Below are 24,620 nucleotides of genomic sequence, written 5' to 3'. Positions count from 1 at the left end.
GAACTGAATGCTTATTTTGCAGCAGTCTTCACAGTGGAAGACATCTGCAGTATACAGGACCTTTCAAGAGTGTCAGGGAAGCGAAGTGTGTGCAATGAAAATTACAACGAAGAAGGTGCTCAGGAAGCTTAATGGTCTGAGGGTGGATAAATCTTCTGGGCCTGATGGAATGCATGCTGAAGAAAGTAGCTGGAGAGATTGCGGAGGCATTAACAACGATCTTTCAAGAATTGATATTGTACCGGATGACTGGAAAACTGCAAATGTTACTCCGCTATTTAAGAAGGGTGGGAGAACAGAAAGATAACAATAGACCTGTTAGCCTGATGTCAGTGGTTGGGAAGTTGTTGGAAATGATAGTTAAGGATGAGATTATGGAGAACCTGGAGGCACGTGCCAAGATAGGCCAAAGTCAGCATGGTTTCCTGAAAGGAAAATCCTGCCTGGCAAACCTACTGTAATTTTTTGAGGAAATTACAAGCAGGGTAGACAAAGGAGATGTAGTAGATGTGGTGTACTTGGATTTTCAGAAGGCCTTTGACAAGGTGCCACACATGAGGCTGCTTAGCTAGATAAGAGCCTATGGAATTACAGATAAGTTACTAACATGGGTGGAGCATTGGCTAGTCGGCGGAAAACAGAGAGTTGGAATAAAGGGATCCTATTCTGGCTGGCTGCCAGTTACCAGTGGAGTTCCACAGGGGTCAGTGTTGGGACCACTGCTGTTTACAAAGTGTGTCAATGATTTGGACTATGGGATTAATGGATTTGTGACTAAATTTGCTGATGATACAAAGATAGGTGGAAGAGCGGGTGGTGTTGAGGAAAAAGAGAGCCTGCAGAGAGACTTAGATAGTTTAGGAGAATGGGCAAAGAAGTGGCAAATGAAATACAATGTTGGAAAGTGTATGGTCATGCACTTCAGTGGAAGAAATAAACAGGCAGACTATTATTTAGATGGGGAGAGAATTCAAAATGCAGAGATACAAAGGGACTTGGGAGTCCTTGTGCAGGATACCCTAAAGGTTAACCTCCAGGTTGAGTTGGTGGTGAAGAAGGCAAATGCAATTTTGGCATTCATTTCTAGAGGTACAGAATATAAGAGCAGTGATGTGATTTTGAGGGTCTATAAGGCACTCATGAGACCACACTTGGAGTGCTGTGTGCAGTTTTGGGCTCTTTATTTTAGAAAGGATATACTGACATTGGAGAGGATTCAGAGAAGATTCATGAGAATGATTCCAGGAATGAAAGAGTTACTGTATGAGAGACTTCTGGCAGCTCTTGGGCTATATTCCCTGGAGTTCAGGAGAATGAGGGAGGATTTCATAGAAACATTCCGAATGTTAAAAGGTCTGAACAGATTAGATATGGCAAAGTTATTTCCCATGATAGGGGAGTCTAGGACAAGAGGGCCGATTTCAGGATTGAAGGACGTCCATTTAGAACAGAGATGCGGAGAAATTACTTTGGTCAGAAGGTGGTAAATCTGTGGAATTTGTTGCCACGAGCAGCTGCGGAGGTCAAGTCATTGGGTATATTTAAGGCAGAGATAAATGGGTTTTTGATTAGCCAGAGCATCAAAGGGAGAAGGCAGGGGAGTGGGGATGACTGGAAGAACTGGATCAGTCCAGAAATGAATGGCGCAGCAGACTTGATGGGCAGAATGGCCTACTTCTGCTGCTATGTATTATGGTTTTATGGATAATCTGGTTTATCCATACAATAGTATGTACAATAGTAACTGCATTTTCAAACAGTTCCTGACTTTAAATGTACCAAGGTCAAGAAAAGCAATATAAATGCAGCCCATTTCTTATTTGCTATACAAGTTCTTCTTGTTGATTGCTGTTAATATAATTCATAAAGAAAATAATCTGGGCAATTTAAGCTGTGGACTTATTGCAAAAATATATAAAATTGATTTGCCAGACAATTCCAAGTTATATTTTGGATTCTGGCATCAATTTGAGATTTGGTGGAAAAAAATGAAATTTGTTAACTGTTAGAAATTCATGGGGCTATGAAGAAAGAACAGGGATTGTAGAACAAATTGGATTTCTCTTTCTGCGTGCAATACACAACGGGCTGAACTCTCTCCTTCAATGTTATAACATGATTATTTTGTTAGCACTTCCTTGCATTTTTACAATAAAGCTTTCTAACTTTGATTTAGGGAAAAGGAATAAATTATTGCAATTACTATTCCTGAAGCTTTGCCAACAAGTTGGTCATGATGCAGTTTTATTTGGCAGGTCCCTATGAAATGGATAACCTTTAGTATCACCAAAAGAAAACAAATCACAGGATACAAGAAGGGTGTGTGTGTGGGGGGGTGGGGGAGCAGAAACAACTGACAGAGATTTATGCGACAGGCTGCAAATAAAATACACTTATTAATACAATACAAGCTGCGGAGGTGCTTCCTAACTCTCAGTGGCACAAAGAGATGCCAATCAGGAGTGAGGGCCCTTGTCATTGGATGGAAGAGAGAAGGGGTTGTCCAATGCTGGGCGCTGAGGAGAAGGGACAATCAGGTGAAGGTCTTTGACTGAGGGAGTGTGAGAATGAAGAAAAGAGGGAACAAAAGAGAAAACAGGGTTTGAAATAACACCAACAGCGGCAACAAGTAGAAGTGGAGCTCGACAGCAGCATCTGGAATCTCATTCAGGTACTGTAACATGCTGCTAATTGTAGCAGATGGAAATCTTCATGCTGGATATTACTGCTTATATTATCCAGTTATTTGCTGTGAATGTGAACAAGTTAACAGTTGCTGTTAACAAGATTTTCTGCACTGCGATCTCCTGTTTACTTATTTATATCCTAAATTAAATTCTGCGCTATTTAGTTCTGGTTTACAGAGAAGAATTACTTTGTCAACTGGGACAGTGTTTTTTTTTTGTTTAAATGGAATTGATCTTTAGATTTAATCCATGACAATGGTATGAGCATAGACTTGGTGGAAGGGAGAATAAAATCTGTCAGCTTGTATTCTAAAGGAGAGCTTGCTGCTGTACCTGCATCCTGAGAATGCTCATTGTCAGCTAGAAGCAGGCATGCTTCCTAATGTGCATAAATGGCCCCTTTGGGGCTGCCGATGTGCTTGTGACTGATCTTACATACATCATTACAGATGTTAACATCTGGCCCTGTCACTCTGGAACAGATACAAGGGAGGAGGAATCCCTGGTGCTTGTATGTTCCTTGTTCCATGTACCCAGCACCCACAGCCTCACTGTGTTGTTTATAGTGTGCTGACTAGGGGAGCCTGGTGGGTAAATGGAGACAGGAGAGGTTGAACAGTAAGCGGTGAGAAGGGAGAGTGGGTATCTGGCACTTCCAGCCTCTTTTGGACATTGCTGTGAGATCACTAAATAATCACAGCCAGCGGCACCGTCTATTATATTAATCGACATGGTGGCCAAACTCATGATTGATTATTGACAATAACTAGATGTTATTCACCACCCCCTTCAAATAAGTACATGGTCAGTCCGGGACATTCCCCTGGCAGCATGAATAATAATGCATTCCATTTAGTGGCAATTGAAGCTTAGAAATGATATTAGCAACCCATATCTTTCTGCCCATTGTTTCGCTGCAACTAATAACCAACATAATTCATCATGAAAACAGCAGGCAGAGAAATATCACACAAAGGCGAAGCTTTCATCTATAAATTTCAGCATCAGTCATTATGCTATTTTCTTACCTCTTTATAGAACAATGGAATGGCATGGCGAGTGTAGATGTAGTCCAACGATCCTGCACCGGTTCTTTGAAAGAGTTATCCAATTAGTCTCACCCTGGTCTATCACATAATCCTATAAGACTTCCTTTTCAAGAATTTCTCCAAATCCTTTTGAAACTTGCCACTTTCAGGTAATAAATTCCAGATCATAACAATTCACTATGTGGAAAGAATTCCTTTCTGTGTTCCCTCAGCTTTTTATTTCGGTCATCTTAATTCTGTCCTTTAGTTACCAACCCAGTGAAAACTGTTTTTTTTTCCCCCTTGTTTAATACATCAAGTCCAGTCACAGCTTTAAACATCTCTAATTAAGTAATTATTAAACGACATAGCATCTTTCACTGAGATTGATCGGACAATGAAGCTCTCCTTTCATTCTGTACTTATTATGCTCCTCTAATAGCAATCAAGAGATTCAATGTGAAAATTTTCCCTACGGTGTGTGGTATTTAGTAGGTCTTACGCACTAACCCATATGACAGTGCTATCCACTAACAGTAAGGGATGACATGGCCCTTGAACCCTGGCAGTTTGTTTGTTTCATCCAAGTCAAGTTGTCTTCGATTACTTTTCCATCAGTTTGACTTGTTTGAATGTAGAGACCCAGAGATTTTTCTTAAACTTGCTGTATCATTGGTAGATACATCCCAATCAATCAACCTAAACTCTGTTAATATCAATAACTTTAAGATAACTAATGGAATAATGGAATATGGATTGGAACTTGACTTCTCTGACCTCTGTGACTCTCTGCGCACATGAATTAGACTGAACACATCGTGATATAATGATTTTTGCAAGCTCGGCTCTAATGATCTCATACCAGGGGGTGGCTTTGAACGCAGGAGAATGAAATGGAATGAAATTGGGTTTGATGCCGTAACAAACTGGTGTGTTTGGAAATGGAAAAGAAAAGCCCTTCCACATTTCCTCTTCCTTATTTTATCATTTTCATTACCCTCATCTTCTCTCACCTTCTCTACCTTCTCCTGCAATCCCCCCATCTTCTTACTTTCTCTCTATTGTTACGACCCTATCTGCTAACCTTTCCTTTCTTTCTAGACACCACATTTATTTTTCCTTCCAGTCAACTTTATTTAATTTAGCCATAGGATGAGGCATTTCTCATTTCTTTTTGCACTGCAAAGCTGCTAGTATTTATTGATCAGTTCCTTATTTGTTGCAAGGCCTTCTAAGGAAAGCCCACGCCAGCGCATGACCAGAAGTGGAATCATATATAAGATAGAATGGGTAAGGTTGATGGAAATCCTTCCCAAAAATACATCTGTAAGCCTGCAACAGCCTGCAGTTTCATGATCACTGATACCATGTTTCCAGATTTACCCAACAGAACTCTCAAAAGGGATTTGAACTCTTATTCTGTAGATCATTATTCAGGCTTGTGTATTATTGCCCAATAATATCCATTAATATTTGCAAACCCTTCCATTTGCACCAGGCTAAACAACAACAGGAGATGTAACACTTGCTCTTTTACTCCTCCCTTCCCACCATCAAGGGTCCAAACATTGTTTTCCCCATTAAATAGTGATTTAACTTGAACTTCTACCTAGTGTGTTTATGTATTCTTCACAACTGAAATCTCATTTACAAGGAGGAGACCATTTTGGCCACGGCTTTGCTGACCACCCCAATCGAAATTTATAGGGTCTAATGATACAAACAGGCACTTCAGCTCCTCATGTACTTGACAGTCTACAAACACTAAACCTACACCAGAAACATTTTATTTTCCCTGTCTTCACATCAACTCCCCTCAGCCTCTATAACTTACTTCCATAAATAGGGGAACTTACAGAGGCCAAGTCACCTACCAACCCACATGTATTTGTTACGTGGGAGTCTACCAGAGCACCCAGAGGAAACCCAGAACATGCAAACTCTGTACAGACAACAGAGAAGATCAGAAATGAATCTTGCTCACTGGAGCTGTGAAATTTCAGCTCAACTAGTTTTTTTAATTACAAATTACTATAAATTGCACATTGCACTTTCAGACGGAGATGTAACATAAAGATTTTTACTCCTCCTGTATGTGAAGGATGTAAGAAATAAAGTCAATTCAATGTGCCACTCCAGTGAAGCTCGAGGTAAATTCAAGAAAAACCTTCTGGCAAGACACATTTCAATGTTTGGTACTCAAATCTGAGCAATGATTTTAGAGGATAAGTATTTCAATATTTTTTGCTTGCTCCTCATACCCTTCAGCCATTTAATCACATCTGCCTTTCACAATATAATTCTTCCTTTTTATTATTTTCTCCCTTTACTACTATCTAGTAACCTTAAACCTCTTTGTCCTTACTTTGAAATGTTAAATGTGCTTCATATCCCACAGCAGTTGCCCGCCCAATTGATTATTTTCAGTATTTGTGCATTTCCAGCATCCATATTACTAAGCTGCTTTATAAATACCATTCTCCTGTCCACTTCCAATTCTCATCTCTTTTATCTGGTTTTCCTCATGCTAATGTCCTCCCTTCACCTTTTTCCTCTTGTCTATTTTATTTCCATTGTTTATCTTTTCCTTTTTACTCTTCTTCACTGCACTCTATATTTCCATCTGTGCACTTTCCAGAATCCTACAAGGCTTGTTTTCCTGAACCTACATTTTTCTCGCATTTATTTTTCTCCTTGATGCCAAGAGCCTTTGATGATGACCTGTGATATGCAATGGAAAATTGGTTTTATTCATTTTGCAAGTCACTTGTCCAGCATCTATAGCCCATTTCTAATTGCCCTTTAGAAAGTAATGGTTAGCCGTGACTTTGTATAATACTTCTGGTGAAGGTACGTTGGAGGAGTTCCAGGATATAGGTCCAGCGACAGGTGATATACTTCCAAGTAAGAACGATGTGTGACCTGGAGGGAATCTGTTGGTAGGAAACATCGTACCTTTGCCTGTGTTGGTGGAAGAGTTTGCATGTTTAAGGAAATGCAGCCAGAGCCCAGGTAAATAACTGCAGTGTATTTTGTAGATGATACATAGTGTAGTTGCTGTGGTTAACTTGTGAAGGGCATAGATGTTTACGGTGGTCAATGAAGTGCAAAAGGAGATGGCTGCTTTGTCGTGGATGATATCAAGCTTCTTGAGAGTTGTTAAGAGTTTCACTCATCAAACAAGTGGGGAGTGTACTATCACAGTCCTGACTTAGTCATAGTTATACAGCACAGAAACAGACGCTTCAGCACAAATCATTCATGCCAGCCAATGTGCTTCCCATATGAATTTATTTAGTCCATAGACAGTACCTCTAAACCAAGTGTCTTCAAACCACAATTACACCTCCCTCTACCATTTCCTCCGGCAGCTCGTTCCACAGATCCACCACCCTTTGTGTGAAAAACCTGCTCAAGTCACCTTTAAATCTTTCCCCTCTCACCTTAAACCTAGTTTAGGCTCCCCTACCCTGGGAAAAAAAGGTGACCGTTCGCCTTATCTATGTCCTCACAATGTTATAAACCTCTATAAGATCACCTCTCAGTCTCCTTCATTCCAGGGAAAACAGTCCCAGTTTATGCAGTCTCACCTCATAACTCAAGCCCTCCATTTCTGACAACATTCTTGGGAATCTTTTCTGCATTCCCTCTAGCTCAATCCTATCCCTGCTATAGTATGGTGACCAGAAATGTACACAATGATCCAGTCTGAACAACATCCTATACAGCTGTGACAGGACATCCCAACTTTCATTCACTTCCTCATCTAATGAAGGCAAGGCTTGTTACCAGTGTGGCCACTTTCAATGAAGTACAGAATATACTTGCGCCCTTATGGCTTGTGTCTTATAGATGGTGAAAAAGCTTTAACAAGATGAGTGGCTTGCCACAGGATACCTAGCTTTTGATATGATGATGTACCCAAGATATTTATATGGATGGTCCAGTTGACCTCCGGTTCAAAGTTGATGTTGGAGGGACTATCAATCCTAATGTCTATGGTGGGTGGTTAGATTTTCTCTTAATGCAGATAGTAATTTTCTGGCACTACTGTGCTCTGATATTTACATGCCACTTAATAGTTCAAGTCCAAATACTGTCTAATTTTTACTGTGTGCAGGCGTGGCAGTTTCATTTACTACGGAGTTACAAATAAAATTGGATGCTGTGCAATCATGACGGAACATCGCCTATTGACTTTTCTAGGTCATTGAGGAAGCAACTGAAAGTGGTTGGGTTTAGGACACTGCCTTGAGAAACTTATACAATGATGTCCAAGGGCCAGGATGATTGATCTCCAACGACCACAGATAGAATGCAAAATACAAGGTTAATGGCAAGATTCTTAGCAGTGTGGAGCAACAGTGAGATCTTGGGGTCATGTTCTTGGATCCTTCAAATTTACTACACAGGTTGATAGGGTGGTTAAGAAGGCCACCTTCATTAGTAGGAGGAATAAGCTCAGGAGCCTTGAGGTAATGTTGCAGCTCTATAAAACTCAGGTAAGAAAACACTTGGGATATTGTAGGAAGGATGTGAAAGTTTTAGAGGGAGTGTAGAAGAGACTTACCAGGACACTGCCTAGGTTAGAGAGGATAAAAGACATGAGGATAGGTTGAGTGAGCTAAGACTTTTTACTTTGGCGTGAAGGAGGATGAAAGGTGACTTGATAGAGGCGTACAAGATGATAAGAGGTATAGATCGAATGGATATTCAGAGACTCCTTCCCAGTGTGGAATGGCTAATGTGAGGAGTCATCATTTTAAGGTGATTAGAGGGAAGTCAGAGGTAAGTTTTCTTACACAGAACATGATGGATATGCGGAATGCCCTGACTGGGCTGGTGGGCAAAGAGATACATCAGGGATACTTAAGGAACTCTTAGATAAGCACACGGATGATAGAAAAATAGAGGTCTATGCAGGTGTGAAAGGTTAGATTAATCTTAGAGTAGATTAAAAGATTGGCACAACATTGTGGGTCAAAGGGCCCATGTTGTGCTGTAGTGCTCTGCATTCTATGTCTTATTGCCACAACTGCCTTCTGTTGTGTGCCGAATGACTCCAACAAATGAAGTGTTTTCCCCTTGATGCCTGTTGAGTTGGTTTGACCATGGTTCCATGATGCCATGCTTAGCCAAATGCTTTGAGATGACAGTAACTGCCCGACAAAGGAAGCCACTCTCACCTGAACCATTCAGTCCATATGGGCCTTGTCAAAATTAAACAAGGCATTGGCATGACAACACTGCTGACAATTAGGCTGATTGGGCAGTAATTAGCCAGAGCGGATTTGTTCTTTATTGTGAAATAAAGGATACAGCTGAGTAAGTTTCTACATTGTGAAGAAAATGCCAGAGTGAAGCAATTCTGGAACAGATTAGCTGGAGCTGCATGGTGTTGTGAGCTCAGGTCTTCCACAGCTGCAGCCAAGATACTGTTTGGAAATGTAAACATAGAAACATAGAAAACCTACAGCACAGTACAGGCCCTTCGGCCCACAAAGTTGTGCCAAACATGTCCTTACCTTAGAAATTACTAGGGTTACCCATAGCCCTCTATTTTTCTAAGCTCCATGTACCTATCCAAAAGTCTCTTAAAAGACCCTATCGTATCCACCTCCACTACCGTTGCCGGCAGCCCATTCCACGCACTCACCACTTTCTGTGTAAAAAACCTACCCCTGACATCTCCTCTGTACCTACTCTCAAGCACCTTAAACCTGTGTCCTCTTGTGGCAGCCATTTCAGCCCTGGGAAAAAGCCTCTGACTATCCACACCATCAATACAGCCTTTGTTGTATCCAGCTATTTCTTCAGGCTACGTGGAGTGAATCAAATGTGGAGTGAAACCAATCCATTTTACCAGGTCGCTATGGCAACAAATTTTCCATTGGAAACCAATTTCAGAAATACTGTACAAAGTTCACGTGTCAAAAATGAATTTAACTTCCACTGGAAAAGTTGGAAAACTGGTCTTACCTCCCTGAATTTGAAGTGGAACCTATCCTGAGCTGATATTAAGGGTTTTTGATGAATCTATACTCATTGAAAAACACTGCTTTTTAATTTTCTCATTTGAAATTGGATTGGGACTAACAGGATTGTGCAAGAAAAGCAATTTATATTCAATACACCAAGACTTTCCAAGATGCTTTCCCATTGAGTTATCAAATAAAATTGATGTTAAACTCCAAATGGATGTATTCATTCAGAGGACCAAAAACTTGATTAAAGGGGAAGGTTGTTAAGGCGTATCTAAATGAGATAGAATCAGAGAGGTTCAACAACAAACTACAGAGTTCAGCACCCTGGGATCTGAGAACTAACTTAGCTAGTAATGGTGTAGAGATTAAATTGGAAGAAATCAGAGTTGGAAGAAGGTGGATACCCTTGTATGGTGAGGGAGACAAAAAGGATAATGGCTATGGAGAGGTTAGAAAACAAGGATGAGAATTTTGACTGTAAAGCAAAAAATAACTCCAAATGTTGGAAATCTGAAATAAAGCCAGTTAATAACCATTAGTTAGTGTCTAGGGAGATAGAAACAGTGCAATGTTTCAGTGGTTCTTCATCAGGGACTTAAGAACTGTTAAACCAAGGCATTGCTTAGCTAGAGTTCAAACATTGGTTGCCAAGTTAATAAACCATGAAACATAGGAGCAGAATTAGGCTATTTGGCCCATCAAGTCTTCTCCACCTTCGATCGTGGCTTTATTTATTTCCCCCACCAAACTCATTCTTCTGCCTTCTCCCTGTAACCTTTGGTGTCCTTACTAACCTATCAACCTCCGTTTTAAACATACCCCTGACTTGGCCTCCACAACTGTCTGTGGCAATGAATTCCACAGATTCGCCACTCTCTGGCTAAAGAAATTCCTCCTCATCTCTGTTCTAAAGATTCAAGACTCAAAGATTCAAGATTCAAAGATTCAAAAAACTTTATTGTCATTCTAACCATACATCAGCTCTGCAGGGCAGAATGAGACAGCATTTCTCAGGGGCAGTGCAATCATAACATAACAAACGCAGCACTAAATAATAAACATAACAATAAATAGTAAAACACAACAGCCACATGTCAGTTAAAATCAGTTATAAGTGTCCAGTGCAAGTTAAAAGTGTCCAAAGCAGAGTCAGATAGAGCAGCTATTTAGCAGTCTGACTGCCTGTAGGAGGAAGCTGTTTAGTAGCCTTGTGGTTTTAGTTTTGATGCTCCTGTAACGTTTGCCTGATGGCAGAAGAACAAACAGTTCATGGAGAGGATGTGAGGGGTCTTTAATGATGTACCGTGTCTTCTGGAGGCATCGACTCAGAAAGAGGTCTTGGACAGAAGGTAGGGAGACCCCAATAACCTTCTCTGCTCCCCTAACCACACTCTGCAAGGCTTTTTTGTCGACAGCACTGCAGCTGGAGTACCAGGTTGTGGATGTCCTTTTATTCTGAGGCTGTGCCCTCTGGTCCCACTGTTGGAAACATCCTCTCCACCACCACTCTATCTAGGCCTATCGACTTTCGGTAAGTTTCAAGGAGATCCCTCCTCATTCTTCTAAACTCTAACAAGTACAAGCCTAGAGCTATCAAGCACACCTCATACAGTAACCTTTCATTTCCAGGATCATTCTCATAAACCTCCTCTGGACTCTTTCCAATGCGATACTTTTTTTTAAGATATGGGGCCCAAAACTGCACACAATACTCCAAAAACAACAGGAATTCTGCAGATGCTGGAAATTCAAGCAACATACATCAAAGTTGCTGGTGAACGCAGCAGGCCAAGCAGCATCTATAGGAAGAGGCGCAGTCGACGTTTCAGGCCGAGACCCTTCGTCAGGACTAACTGAAGGAAGAGTGAGTAAGGGATTTGAAAGCTGGAGGGGGAGGGGGAGATGCAAAATGATAGAAGAAGACAGGAGGGGGAGGGATAGAGCCGAGAGCTGGACAGGTGATAGGCAATAGGGGATATGAGAGGATCATGGGACAGGAGGTCCGGGAAGAAAGACGGGGGGGGGGGTGACCCAGAGGATGGGCAAGAGGTATATTCAGAGGGACAGAGGGAGAAAAAGGAGAGTGAGAGAAAGAATGGGTGCATAAAAATGAGTAACAGATGGGGTACGAAGGGGAGGTGGGGCCTTAGCGGAAGTTAGAGAAGTCGATGTTCATGCCATCAGGTTGGAGGCTACCCAGATGGAATATAAGGTGTTGTTCCTCCAACCTGAGTGTGGCTTCATCTTTACAGTAGAGGAGGCCGTGGATAGACATGTCAGAATGGGAATGGGATGTGGAACAATACTCCAAATGTGGTCTGACCAGTGCCTTATAAAGCCTCAGAATTACATCCTTGCTTTCATGTTCAATTCTTGTTGAAATGAATGCTAACATTGCATTTGCCTTACTGACTCAACCTGCAAGTTAATCTCCAGGGAATCCTGTATAAAGATTCCCTTTGCACATTTGATTTCTGAATTCACTCCCTGTTTAAAAATAGTGTAGACCTTTACTCCTTCTACCAAAGTGCATGGCCATACATTGTATTTCATCTGCTGCTACTTTGCCCATTCTTCTAATCTGTCTAAATCCTTCTGTAGACTCCCTGCTTCATAGAAACATAGAAACATTGAAAATAGGTGCAGGAGTAGGCCATTCGGCCCTTCGAGCCTGCACCGCCATTCAGTATGATCATGGCTGATCATCCAACTCAAAACCCTGTACCAGCCTTCCCTCCATACCCCCTGATCTGTGTGAAGAAGTTTTTCCTAATCTCGGTCCTAAAAGGCTTCCCCTTTATCCTCAAACTGTGACCCCTTGTTCTGGACTTCCCCAACATCGGGAACAATCTTCCTGCATCTAGCCTGTCCAATCCCTTTAGGATTTTATACGTTTCAAACAGATCCCCCCTCAATCTTCTAAATTCCAACGAGTATAAGCCTAGTTCATCCAGTCTTTCATCATATGAAAGTCCTGCCATCCCAGGAATCAATCTGGTGAACCTCCTTTGTACTCCCTCTATGGCAAGGATGTCTTTCCTCAGATTAGGGGACCAAAACTGCACACAATACTCCAGGTGTGGTCTCACCAAGGCCTTGTACAACTGCAGTAGTACCTCCCTGCTCCTGTACTCGAATCCTCTCGCTATAAATGCCAGCATACCATTCGCCTTTTTCACCGCCTGCTGTACCTGCATGTCCACTTTCAATGACTGCTGTATAATGACACCCAGGTCTCATTGCACCTTCCCTTTTCCTAATTGGCCACCATTCAGATAATAATCTGTTTTCCTGTTTTTGCCACCAAAGTGGATAACTTCACATTTATCCACATTAAATTGCATCTGCCATGAATTTGCCCACTCACCTAACCTATCCAAGTCACCCTGCATCCTCTTAACATCCTCCTCACAGCTAAGATTGCCGCCCAGCCTCGTGTCATCCGCAAACTTGGAGATGCTGCATTTAATTCCCTCGTCTAAGTCATTAATATATATTGTAAACAACTGGGGTCCCAGCACTGAGCCTTGCGGTACCCCACTAGTCACTGCCTGCCATTCTGAAAAGGTCCCGTTTATTCCCACTCTTTGCTTCCTGTCTGCCAACGAATTCTCTATCCACATCAATACCTTACCCCCAATACCGTGTGCTTTAAGTTTGCACACTAATCTCCTGTGCATGTCCACAAGAAAGTGAATCACAGGGTAGTATATGGTGATATACATGTACTTTTCAAATTAAATTTATTGTCACTTTGACATACATAAGAGGCAAGGTTCTTACAGAGCTTTGACCAGGTGGTTACCAAGAGGGGATTTCCCTTAGTGGGGATTATTTAGAACTTTGGGGGAGGGGGAGAAGAGGAGACATCATTGTTTGTTTTATAACACAGAATCACTCATTTCAGGCAGTTGAGGAATTTGCTTTCTCTAAACGGTGATGGATCACTGGAATTCTGCACCTCAGAGAGCTATGCATTTGATAGATTTGAGTTACAAAGAAACCATGGGTTATGGGAGATAGCAAGGGAGCAACAGGGAAGATTTGATGCACTATGATTTCACTGACTGGTAGAACACATTCTCTGGGCATCTCCTGATGAAGGGTTTTGGCCCAAAATGTCAAATATCTATTTCCTTCCATAGATCTTATCTTCCATAGATTCTTCATTAACACTAACTGCACTTCTATCTATTTCTGAATAGGTGGTGGATGAATGGGACACTGCTGCAAAGTTTTGGTTAGACCATCTTTTACAGAGGGTAAACCAATGTCAGGGCAGCATTGGAAGGGTGAAGTCTGGACATAACAAGGGCATGGATGTTTGGTTCCAGGGGCAGATGAGATAAGTCTGGGCTCTGTCTGTAATAGGTAGAAATAGTTGTGGTTTTAGTCCTGGCGCTCATCTCATGGTCAGAAATGGTATCAAGGTTGTGGAAAATCCAGGTCTGTTCCAGTCTGTTGCCAGGGACAGGGGAGGAATCAACAGCTCAGAAATTGAGCTTGTGATGGGGAACCAAAGATAGTGGCTTTGGGATGCACAATATTTTCTTGAAGAAACTTCTTGCTAGTGCTGTGCCTGTGACAAGCAGTATAACAACATTGAAAGAGTAGAGAGGTCACAGGAGCTGACGGTGAGATGAAGCAGGATAATGCCTGCGTGTACATAGAAACCAAAGCCATGTGTTCAGACAATGTTGCTATGCATGGATGGGAGATGATGTAACAATGGACTGATCTTAGGGGTAACGGTAAGGACCTAGAAAAGAAGTTGTTGCATCCCTTTCTTCATCTACCATTGGCGACAGCAAAGTGGGCCAGTTCAGTTTCATAAACCCAAACAATAGTGGACAAGACGTGCAAGTCAATATTAAAAGATATCACCAGATTGAGAAGATTGTTGGGGGTGGGGAGGGGAATAGATCTAGGTCACAATCATTGAGAAACTCATTAGAAATTACTCAAATATGGAGCAACCATTGTCAATGGCTATTCTTGGAAAGAGACGCTGGCAGTGATGACAGCAGAACAGCAATGGCTTGAGTTTCTGGGAAAAAAATGAGAATAGATGTATTCCAAAAACAAAGAAATACTCAGATGGCAAAATAGTACAACCGTGGCTAACAAGGGAAATCAAAGTAAATGTAAAAGCAAAAGAGAGGGCATACAACAAAGCAAAATCTAGTGGGAAGACAGCGGATTGGGAAGCTTTTAGAAACCTACAGAAAACAACTAAAAGAATCATTAGGAGGGAAAAGATGAAATATGAAAGCAAGCCAGCAAACAATATGAAGGTGGGTAGAAAAAGATTTTTCAAGTATTTAAAAAATAAAAGACAGATGAGAGTGATATAGGACCTGTAGTAAATGAGGCCAGAGAGATAACAGGGGACAAAGAGATGGTAGATGGGCTAAATGAGTATTTTGCATCAGTCTTCACTGTGGAAGACATTAGCAGTGTGCCTGACCAAGACTCATCGCACTCTGGCATGGTTCCAGAGAACTGGAAAATTGCAAATGTCACATCACTCTTTAAGAAAGGAGGGAGAAATCAAAACAGAAATTATAGACCAGTTAGCTTGACCTCAGTGCTTGGGAAGATGTTGGGGTCAATTGTTAAGAATGAGGTTATGGAGTACTTGGTGACACAGGGCAAGACACGACTAAATCAGCATGGTTTCCTTATGGGAAAATCTTGCCTGACAAACCTGTTGGAATTCTTTGAGGAGATTCAAAGTAGGATAGATAAAGGGGATGCATTGGGTGTTGTATATTTGGACTTTCAGAAGGCCCCTGTAAAGGTGTCATACATGAGGCTGCTTACCAAGTTAAGAGCCCATGGTTTTATAGGACAGTTACTGGCATGGTTAAAGCTTTGGCTGATTGGGAGGAGGCAGTGAGTGGGAATAAAGGATCCTTTTCTGATTGGCTGCCAGTGACTGGTGGTGTTCCACAAGGGTTGGTGTTGGGCCCACTTCTTTTTATGTTGTATATCAATGATTTAAATGATGGAATAGATGGCTTTGTTGCCAAGTTTGCAGATGATATAAAGACTGGTGGAAGGGCAGGTAGTGTTGAGGAAACAGGAAGGCTGCAGAGAACTTAGACAGATTAGGAGAATGGCCAAGAAACTGGCAAATGAAATACAATGTTGGAAAATGTATGGTCATGCACTTTGGTAGAAGGAATAAATGTGCAGACTATTTTCTAAATGTGCAGAAAATCCAATAATATGAGATGCAAAGGGACTTGGGAGTCCTTGTGAAGAACACCCTGAAGGTTAACTTGCAAGTAAAGTCAGTGGTGAGGAAGACAAATTCAATGTTAGCATTCATTTCAAAAGATCTAGAATATAAAAGCAGGGATGTGATGTTGAAGCTTTATAAGACACTGGTGAGGCCTCATTTGAGTATTGTGAACAGCTTTGGGCTCCTTATCAAGGAAAAGATGTGCTGGCATTGGAGAGGCTTCAGAGGAAGTTCACAAAGATGATTCTGGAAATGAAAGGGTTATCATATGAGGAATGTTTGATGGCTCTAGGCCTATACTTGCTGGAATTTAGAAAGACGGGGAGAGGGGGGTGTGATCTCATTGAAACCTTTCAAATGTTGAAAGGCCTAGACAAAGTCCTAGACAGAGTAGATGTGGAAAGGATGTTTTCCATGGTGGGAGAGTCTAGGACAAGAGGGCACAGCCTCAGTATAGAGGGGAGTCCATTTAAAACAGATGCAGAGAAATTTCTTTAGCCAGAGGCTGGTGAATTTGTGGAATTTGTTACCACAGGCAGCTATGGAGGCCAGGTCATTGGGTGTATTTAAGGTGGGGATTGGTAGGTTCTTGATTGGCTACAGCATCAAAGGTTATGGAGGGAAGGCTGGGGAGTGGGGCTGAGGAGAGGGAGGGAGGAAAGGATCAGCCATGATTGAATGATGGAGCAGACTCAATGGGCCAAATGGCCTAATTCTGCTCCTGTGTCTCATGGTATTATTTCATTCCTTACATTTGAAAAGAGAGGAGATGCGTGGTTTACTAGAGAGTAGTCAGAGCAAAAGAGAGCAGTGTTGAAAAGGTGGGAATTAAGACATTAAAGGCAGAGTTAAGGTCATTATTGAGTTATCTGGCAGCTACAGAGAGGTCATTCAATGTTAGGCCTCTTGTGATCAATAGAGAGGGGAAACTTTTATTTTTGGATCTAGCTCAGATAGGTTACATAATAGTGAGCTAACCTACCACATGTGATATGCATACTTGTATCAACCAAGACCATAGGGCTGTCTTATAAGTCAGTTAGCAGAGACAGCCTTCACTCTGGGTGGAATTACAGAATACCATGGCACCACTTTGAAGAAAAATAGTTCTGTATATTTTGGCCAATATTCCATATATTGCATTGTTGCTGAATATACCCTTTGAATGTCACATTTTCTGTGCAGCAACAGGAGTTTTGTGAAAAAAAGTGCTTGACTGAGAGAGAAGCACTTATGAATTTCCTGACACAGTGAAAGAAGCTTTCATCTTTTCCCCAAATTTTGTTACAAATGAAATCCTTTACCTTATCCCCCTGCTAAAGGAGGCCCACAAAGCTGGATGCAAATGAGCAATCAATATCTTTTCAGTATAGTTAATATATTTGCATTTCACTCCCGCCCCCCCCCCCATAGTGTATCCCAAAATTTAGACTCTACTTCTGCAATTCCAAACATCCCAGTGGTGACAGCAGCTGTGAGTTAAAATCTGATTCAAATCTCTCCAGATCTGAGATGTCGATGCTTTATTATTGAAACTACTATTTCCTGAGTCTGTACACTGCTGTCTGCTGCATAAGCGCTGTAAGAGGTTTATCTGCAGTAACGGCTCAGTTTTCAGTGCGGTGTTGAGATGTAGCTGTTTCCAATGCAGTCCCGTTTACCGGACTGAACATGGGGAGAGGATTGTGGAACGCTACAACCCCTTCCCCCCCACCACCAGAGGCTCCCTGTGAAATCTGCAGCCAGTAACTAGGCAACGAGTGGTCTAGATCATTGATATACCTTAATGTTCTGCTGGCTTTGTAATTTGTTTCCCTCAAACAATGGAAACCTGGCAGAAATTGGAAAGAGGGTGAAGTGTTACTCTCTGGAGCTGTGCCTCCAACATGCCTGTTTAGATATAGAATACTCCCATGAAAGAAGCATCCATTATCAAGGACCACCATTCAGGCCATATTCTCTTCTCACTGCTGTCATCCGGAAGAAGGTACAGGACCTCAGGTCTCACACCACCAGGTTCAGGAACAGTTGTTACCCCTCAATCATCAGGCTCTTGAACCAATGAGGAGAACTTCCCTCAACTTCACTTGCCCAATCACTAAACTGTTCCCACAATCTGTAGACTCATTTCAAGGACTCTTCATCTCATGCTCTCAATATTTATTTATTTGTTTGTTTGTTTGTTTGTGTGTTTGTTTATTTATTTGTTTATTTATTATTTCTATTTCTCTTTCTTTTTGTATTTTCCCAGTTAATTGTCTTATACACACTGGTTGTTTGTCCTTCCTGTTGGATGCAGTCTTTCAATGGTTCTATTGCGTTTTTTGTATTTACTGTGATCACCCACAAGAAAATGAATCTTAAGGCTGTATATGGTGACATATATGTACTTTGATAATAAATTCACTTTGAACTTTGAACATAGGTTGATACGCCCACAGTAATTCAGTTCAGAGCAACAATTATAAATGCAAAATAATGCACCTACACGGCATAATTTTTCTAATTGTAATTTGATGTATATAATTAAGTAATATACGCTAAGTAGCCACTTCATTAGGTACAACTGTATACCTGCTCTTTAATGCAAGTATCTAATCAACCATCATGTGGTAATAACTCAGTGCATAAAAGCATGCAGATGTGGTCAAAAGGATCAGTTGTTGTTCAGACCAAACATCAGAATGGGGAAGAAATGTGATCTAAGTGACTTTGACTGTGGACTGATTGTTGATGCCAGATGGGGTGGTTTAAGTATCTCAGAAACTGCTGATCTCCTTGGATTTTCACGCACAACAGTCTGCAAAGTTTACAGAGAATGGTGTGAAAAAACAGGAAAAAAAATCCACTAATTGGTAGTTCTGTGGGTGAAAATGCTTTGTTTATGAGAGAGGCAAGAGGAAGATGGCCAGACTGGTTCAAGCCGACAGGCAGGCGACAGTAACTCAAATAAACATCTGTTACAACAGTGGGTAGTCAGAGACTTTTCCTCAGGGCTGAAATGGCTAGCACAAGAGGGCATAGTTTTAAGGTGCTTGGAAGCAGGTACAGAGGAGATGTCAGGGGTAAGTTTTTTACACACAGAGTGGTGAGTGTGCAGAATGGGCTGCTGGCAGCGGTGGTGGAGGTGGAAACGATAGGATCTTTTAAGAGACTCCTGGATGTCTGCATGGAACATAGAAAAATAGAGGGCTATGGGTAAAGCCTAGGTAGTTCTAAGGTAGGGACATGTTTGGCACAGCTTTGTGGGCCGAAGGGCTTGTATTGTGCTGTGGGTTTTCTATGTTTCCAGTGTTTCTTACTTTCTACAAGATGAAACTTCACATCATGAATGGCCATAATTTTCACTACCAGATGAGCTCAATGCCTTTTATGCTCACTTTGAAAGGGAGAATAAAATTACATCATTGCAAATTCCTATAGCATCTGGTGACACTGTGATCTCTGTCTTTGAGGCTGACATCAGAATATTTTTCAAGAGGATGAATCCTCACAAGGCATCAGGCCCTAATGACATACCAGGTAGGGCACTGAAAACCTGTGCCAACCAGCTGGTGGGAGTGTTCAAGGACATTTTCAATCTCTCACTGCTGCAGTCAGAGGTTCCCACCTGCTTCAAAATGGCAACAATCATACCAGTGCCCAGAAAGGGCAAAGTGAGCTGCCTCAATGACTGTTGCCCAGTTGCACTCATGTCTACTACGATGAAGTGCTTTGAGAGTTTGATCATGACCAGAAGTGACTCCTACCAAAGCAAGGATCTGGACCCGCTGCAATTTACCTGTCATCACAATACAGTAAGTCTACGCGGATGCAATCTCTCTGAATCTCCACGCAGCCGTGGACCACCTGGACAACAGCAACACTTACATCAGGCTGTTGTCTATTGATTACAGCTCAGCATTCAACATCATCATAGTCTCAGTACTAATCAACAAGCTCCAAAATTTGGGCCTCCGTACCTCCCTCTGCAACTGGATCCTTGACTTCCTCATTGGGAGACCAGTCAGTGTGGATCAGAAATAACATCTCCTCACTGACTCTCAACGCTGTTGCCCCTCAAGGATGCGTGCTTAGCCTACTGCTTTACTCCCTCTACACCTGTGACATTGTGGCCAGGCACAGCTCAAAAGCCTTCTATAAATTTGCCAATGACACAACTGTTGTTGGCAGAATTTCAGATGGTGACGAGGAGGTGTATAGAAGTGAGATGGATCAGCTGGTTGAGTTTTGTCACAGCAACAACCTTGCGCTCAACATCAGTAAGATTAAGGAATTGATTGTGGACTTCTGGAACGGGAAGTTGAGGGAACACACACCAGTCCTCATCGAGGGATTGTCATGGTCCAGATCGGGGTCCCTTTAAATTTACCTTGTTTTTGTTACGATCCGGACCATTGATTCCCTGTTTTTCCGTGTCCCTCGGCTTTGGTGATTAGAGGCAATTAACACTCAGCTGAACCGGTAGTTTATAGTCTCCGGCTTTCAGCCTTTTGGTGCGGGAGCGTCTGCCAAGTCACAGCGTGCCAATGTCATCTGGCCGGAGCAAGCCTAGTCTCTGCCGAAGCGAGTGCCGGTAATTCGCCTTTCCTCACTGGAGCAACCCTGTCCAGTTACCTCGCCAAAGCGAGCCTGCAAAGTTTCCTCACCGAGGTGGGTCCATCAGTTAACCCGCCGGAGGGAATCAAGAACTGCTGTATACTGTTCCTGGGCCGAGTTGAGAGCTCGCCACTAGCCGGAGGCTCCAAGTCAAGTCCTGGCTCCAGCGGCATTCAAGTTCCAAGTCAAGTCCTGGCCCTGGCGGTCTGTGATTTCTCTCCTACTGCCCTGTCTGAATCCCTTCTCTGCCCCTCTTGCCTCTAGCCCTCGTCTGCAGCCCTCGCCTGCACTTTGGTCTAGTTCTATCACCGGAGCTAGATAGGTACTGTCTGGTGTTCATTCGTGTTGGTCTTGTCTTGTCCTGTCCTCGCCTCCGTGGGGTAAGTCAGGCCATCTTGCCATTGCCCTGCAGGGAGTCATGTCTTGTCTTGTCCTTCCCTCTGTGGGGTAAGTCTGGCCATCTTGCTGTTGCCCCGCGGGGGGTCATGTCTTGTCTTGTCTTGTCCTCGCCTCCGTGGGGGTAAGTCTGGCCGTCTTGCCGCTGCCCCGCGGGGGGTTATGTCTTGTCTTGTCTTGTCCTCACCTCCGTGGGGTAGGTCTGGCCATTGCTGTTGCCCCGCGGGGAGTCATGTCTTGTCTTGTCTTGTCCTCACCTCCGTGGGGTAGGTCAGGCCGTCTTGCCGTTGCCCCACGGGGGGTCATGTCTTGTCTTGTCTGGTCCTCGCCTCCGTGGGGTAGGTCTGGCCATCTTGCTGTTGCCCCGCGGAGGGTCATGAGTCCCGGCCCTATGTCCTGTACCCAAGGAGGGGTCCCGGCTCTGTGTTCTGTGTATGTGTCCATGGTTCTGTGTACCTGCTCTCCTGAGACCGAGGCTCTGTGTTCCCATGTTCCTCCTCTCCCTAGCCCATGTCATGTCCATGCCTGGTCCTGGGGTCCGAACCAGAGGCAACACCCAGGTACTGGGTCCTTGCCCAGTCTCGGGCTCGGAGTCCATACCGTAGCCTCTTCATGTCTCCTCTAGTTCTGGGATCCTATTCCAAGTCCAAGCCCAGACCCTTGGTCCCAGCCTAGTCGTAGTCCTGAGTCCTTGTCCAGTTCGCTACTCCTGCTCCTGCCTTGCTCTCCTGGTATCGAACAATAAACTAAATCTAAGTAATCTCACAAGATGTGTCTTGTATTTGGGTCCACCCTTGCTCCCAATGCCCCGCCATTGTGACAGGGATATGCCGTGGAAAGAGTGAGAAGTTTCAAGTTCTTGGGTGTCAACATCTCTGAAGATTTATCCTGGGCCCAACGTATTGATGCAATTACAAAGAAGTCACGACTGCAGCTATATTTCATTAGGATTTTGAGGAGATTTTTCATGTCACCAAAGACTCTCACAAATTTCTATAGACATACCAGGATGAACATTCTAACTGGTTGCATCATCTTCTAGTATGGAGGGGCCACTGCACAGGATCAGAAAAAGCTGCAGAAAGTTGTAAACTCAGCCAGCTCCATCATGGGCACTAGCCTTTTCAGCATTGAGGACACCTTCAAAGTTCAATGTTCAAAGCAAATTTATTATCAAAGTACATATATAGCACCGTATACAACATTGAGATTCATTTTCTTGTTGGCATACCCAGTAAATAACCATAACAGAACCAATGAAAGAGCACCCAACTAGGACATTTAACCACAGTGTTGGGATAGCAAACTGCGAAAATAGCAAAAGAAGAAACAAATAAAAATAAATAAATAAGTGATAAATATTGAGAACATGAGATGAGGAGTCCTGGAAAGTGAAACTATTGGTTGTGGGAACATTTCAATGATGGTGCAGGTGAAGTTGGTTCAGGAGCCTAATGGTAGAGGGGTAGTAACTGTTCCTGAACTTTGTGTTGTGAGTCCTGAGGCTCCTTTACCTTTTTCCTGATGGTAGCAGCGAGAAGAGAGCATGTCCTGGGTGGCGGGGGGGGGGGGTGTCGCTGATGATGGAAGCTGCTTTCCTATGACAGCATTTCATGCAGATGTGCTCAATGGTTGGGATGGCTTTACCTGTGATGGACTAGGTTGTGTCCACTACTTTTTGCAGGATTTTCCATTCAAGGGCATTAGTGTTTCCATACCAGGCTGTGATGCAGCCAGTCAATATACTCTCCACTGCACGTCTATTGAAGTTTGTCAAATGAATCTCCGCAAACTCCTAAGGAAGTAGAAGTGCTGCCGTGCGTTTTGCATAATTGCACTTACATGCTGTGCGCAGGACAGATCCTCTGAAAGAACAATGCAGAGGAATTTAAAGTTGCTGACACTCCACTCTGATCTTCCAATAAGGACTGGCTCATGGACCTCTGGTTTCCTTCCTCTGAAGTCAGTAATCAGCTCCTTGGTCTTGCTGACATTGAGCAAGAGTTGCCGTTATAGCACCACTCAACCAGATTTTAAATCTCCCTTCTATATGCTGATTCATCACCACCTTTGATTCAGCTTACAACAGTGGCATTGTCAGCAAACTTGAAAATAGCATTGCAGCTTTGCTTAGCCACGCAGTCATAAGTGTAAAGTCAGTAGAGCAGGGTTGTAAGCACACAGTCTTGTGCACCTGTCCAGATATTCCAGGGTTGAGTGAAGAGCCAGTGAGATAGTATTTGCCGTGGGCTAGTTGCTCCGGTAGGCAAATTAGAGCAGATCTAAGTCACTTCTCAGGCAGGAGTTCATACGTTTCATCACCAACCTCTCAAAACATCTCATCACTGTGGATGTAAGTGCTACTGGACAATAATCATTGCGGCAGGTTACCATGCTCTTCTTGGGCACCAGTATAATTGAAGCCTGCCTGAAGCAGGTAGGTACCTCACACTGCCGAAGCAAGAGGTTAAAGATCTGAGTGAACACTCCAGCCAATTGATCAGCACAGGTCTTTAGTACTTGGCCAGGTAACCTGTCTGGGCCAATGCTTATTGTGGGTTCATCCTCCTGCAGGTTGCTCACACGTCTGCCTCACAGACTGAAATCACAGGATCATTGGGGAAAGTGGGAGTTTGTAATGGTTCCCCTGCATTTTGATGGTCAAAGCGAGCATAGAAGGCATTGAACTCATCTGGAAGCGAAGCCCTGTTGTTGCCTATGTGACTTGATTTATCTTTATAAGATGTGATGGTATTCAAGCCATGTCACAACTGTCGAGCATCCTTCGTTAATTCAAGGTTTGTCCGGAATTGCCATTTCGCCTGTGGGATGGCTTTCTGGAGATTGTACCTGGACCTCTTGTAACTTTTTTGGTCACTAAACTTGAATGCACCTGACCTTGCTCTCAGCAGATTGTGAATCTCATGGTTCATCCAGATCTTCTGGTTGGGGAAGATTCTGAATGATTTTGTGGGGACACACTCGTCTACAACTCTGTTAATAAAGTCCATAACAACCATGGTGTATTCATTCAAATCCACAGGTGAGTCCTTGAACACGGCCCAGTCCGCTGACTCAGAGCAATCCCATGACTGCTCCTCTGCCTCCCGTGATCACCTCTTTGTTGTCCTAATCTCTGCAGTCTTGCTCTTTAGCCTCTGCCTGTATGCAGATAGGAGGAAGTCAGCCAAGTGATCTGAGGTACTGAAATGTGATCTGAGCATGGAATGATAGGCATTCCTTATCGTAGTGTAACAGTGGTCTGGTGTGTTGGGACCTCTGCTGCTACAGGTTACACTTTGATGGTAATTGGGCAGGGTTTTCTTCAAACAAGCTTGGTTGGAGTCCCCAACTATAATTTGAAATGCATCCAAATGGACTGTTTCTTGATTGGAGATGACATCATGCGGTATCGCAAGTGCTTGGTTATAGTCGGCCGCTGGTGGTAGGCAAACTGTGGTCAAGATTAAGGAGGAGGACTCTCCAGGTAAATAGAACAAACAGTATTTGACCATTAGGTGTTCGAGATTGGAGGAACAGGAGTTCGCTATAATCGCCCCATTGGAGCACCACCCACGAGTTTATCATGAAACACACATGTCCACCTTTTGCCTTTTCCAAATCAGCAGTTCAGTCCATTCCGTGAATCGAGAAGCCTTCCGACTTGACCGCTGTATCT

The 24,620-nt window shown here is 43.0% G+C and overlaps 1 protein-coding gene across 1 annotated transcript in view; it reads left to right on the top strand.

The window, feature by feature from the left end:
* The first annotated feature begins 2,533 nt into the window (after positions 1-2,533).
* lrrc3 (leucine rich repeat containing 3) overlaps positions 2,534-24,620 on the top strand; it is a 42,807-nt gene continuing 20,720 nt past the window's right edge. The window contains exon 1 of the mRNA XM_063050011.1: positions 2,534-2,671. The gene's annotated coding sequence lies outside the window, so the exon portion shown is untranslated. The remainder of the gene's footprint in view (positions 2,672-24,620) is intronic.

This window comes from Mobula hypostoma, chromosome 6 (genome assembly GCF_963921235.1).
Source record: "Mobula hypostoma chromosome 6, sMobHyp1.1, whole genome shotgun sequence".
Lineage (NCBI taxonomy): Eukaryota > Metazoa > Chordata > Chondrichthyes > Myliobatiformes > Myliobatidae > Mobula > Mobula hypostoma.
The sequence above is the reverse complement of the archived record's forward strand: the minus strand, read 5'-3'. Positions and strand labels throughout refer to the sequence as shown.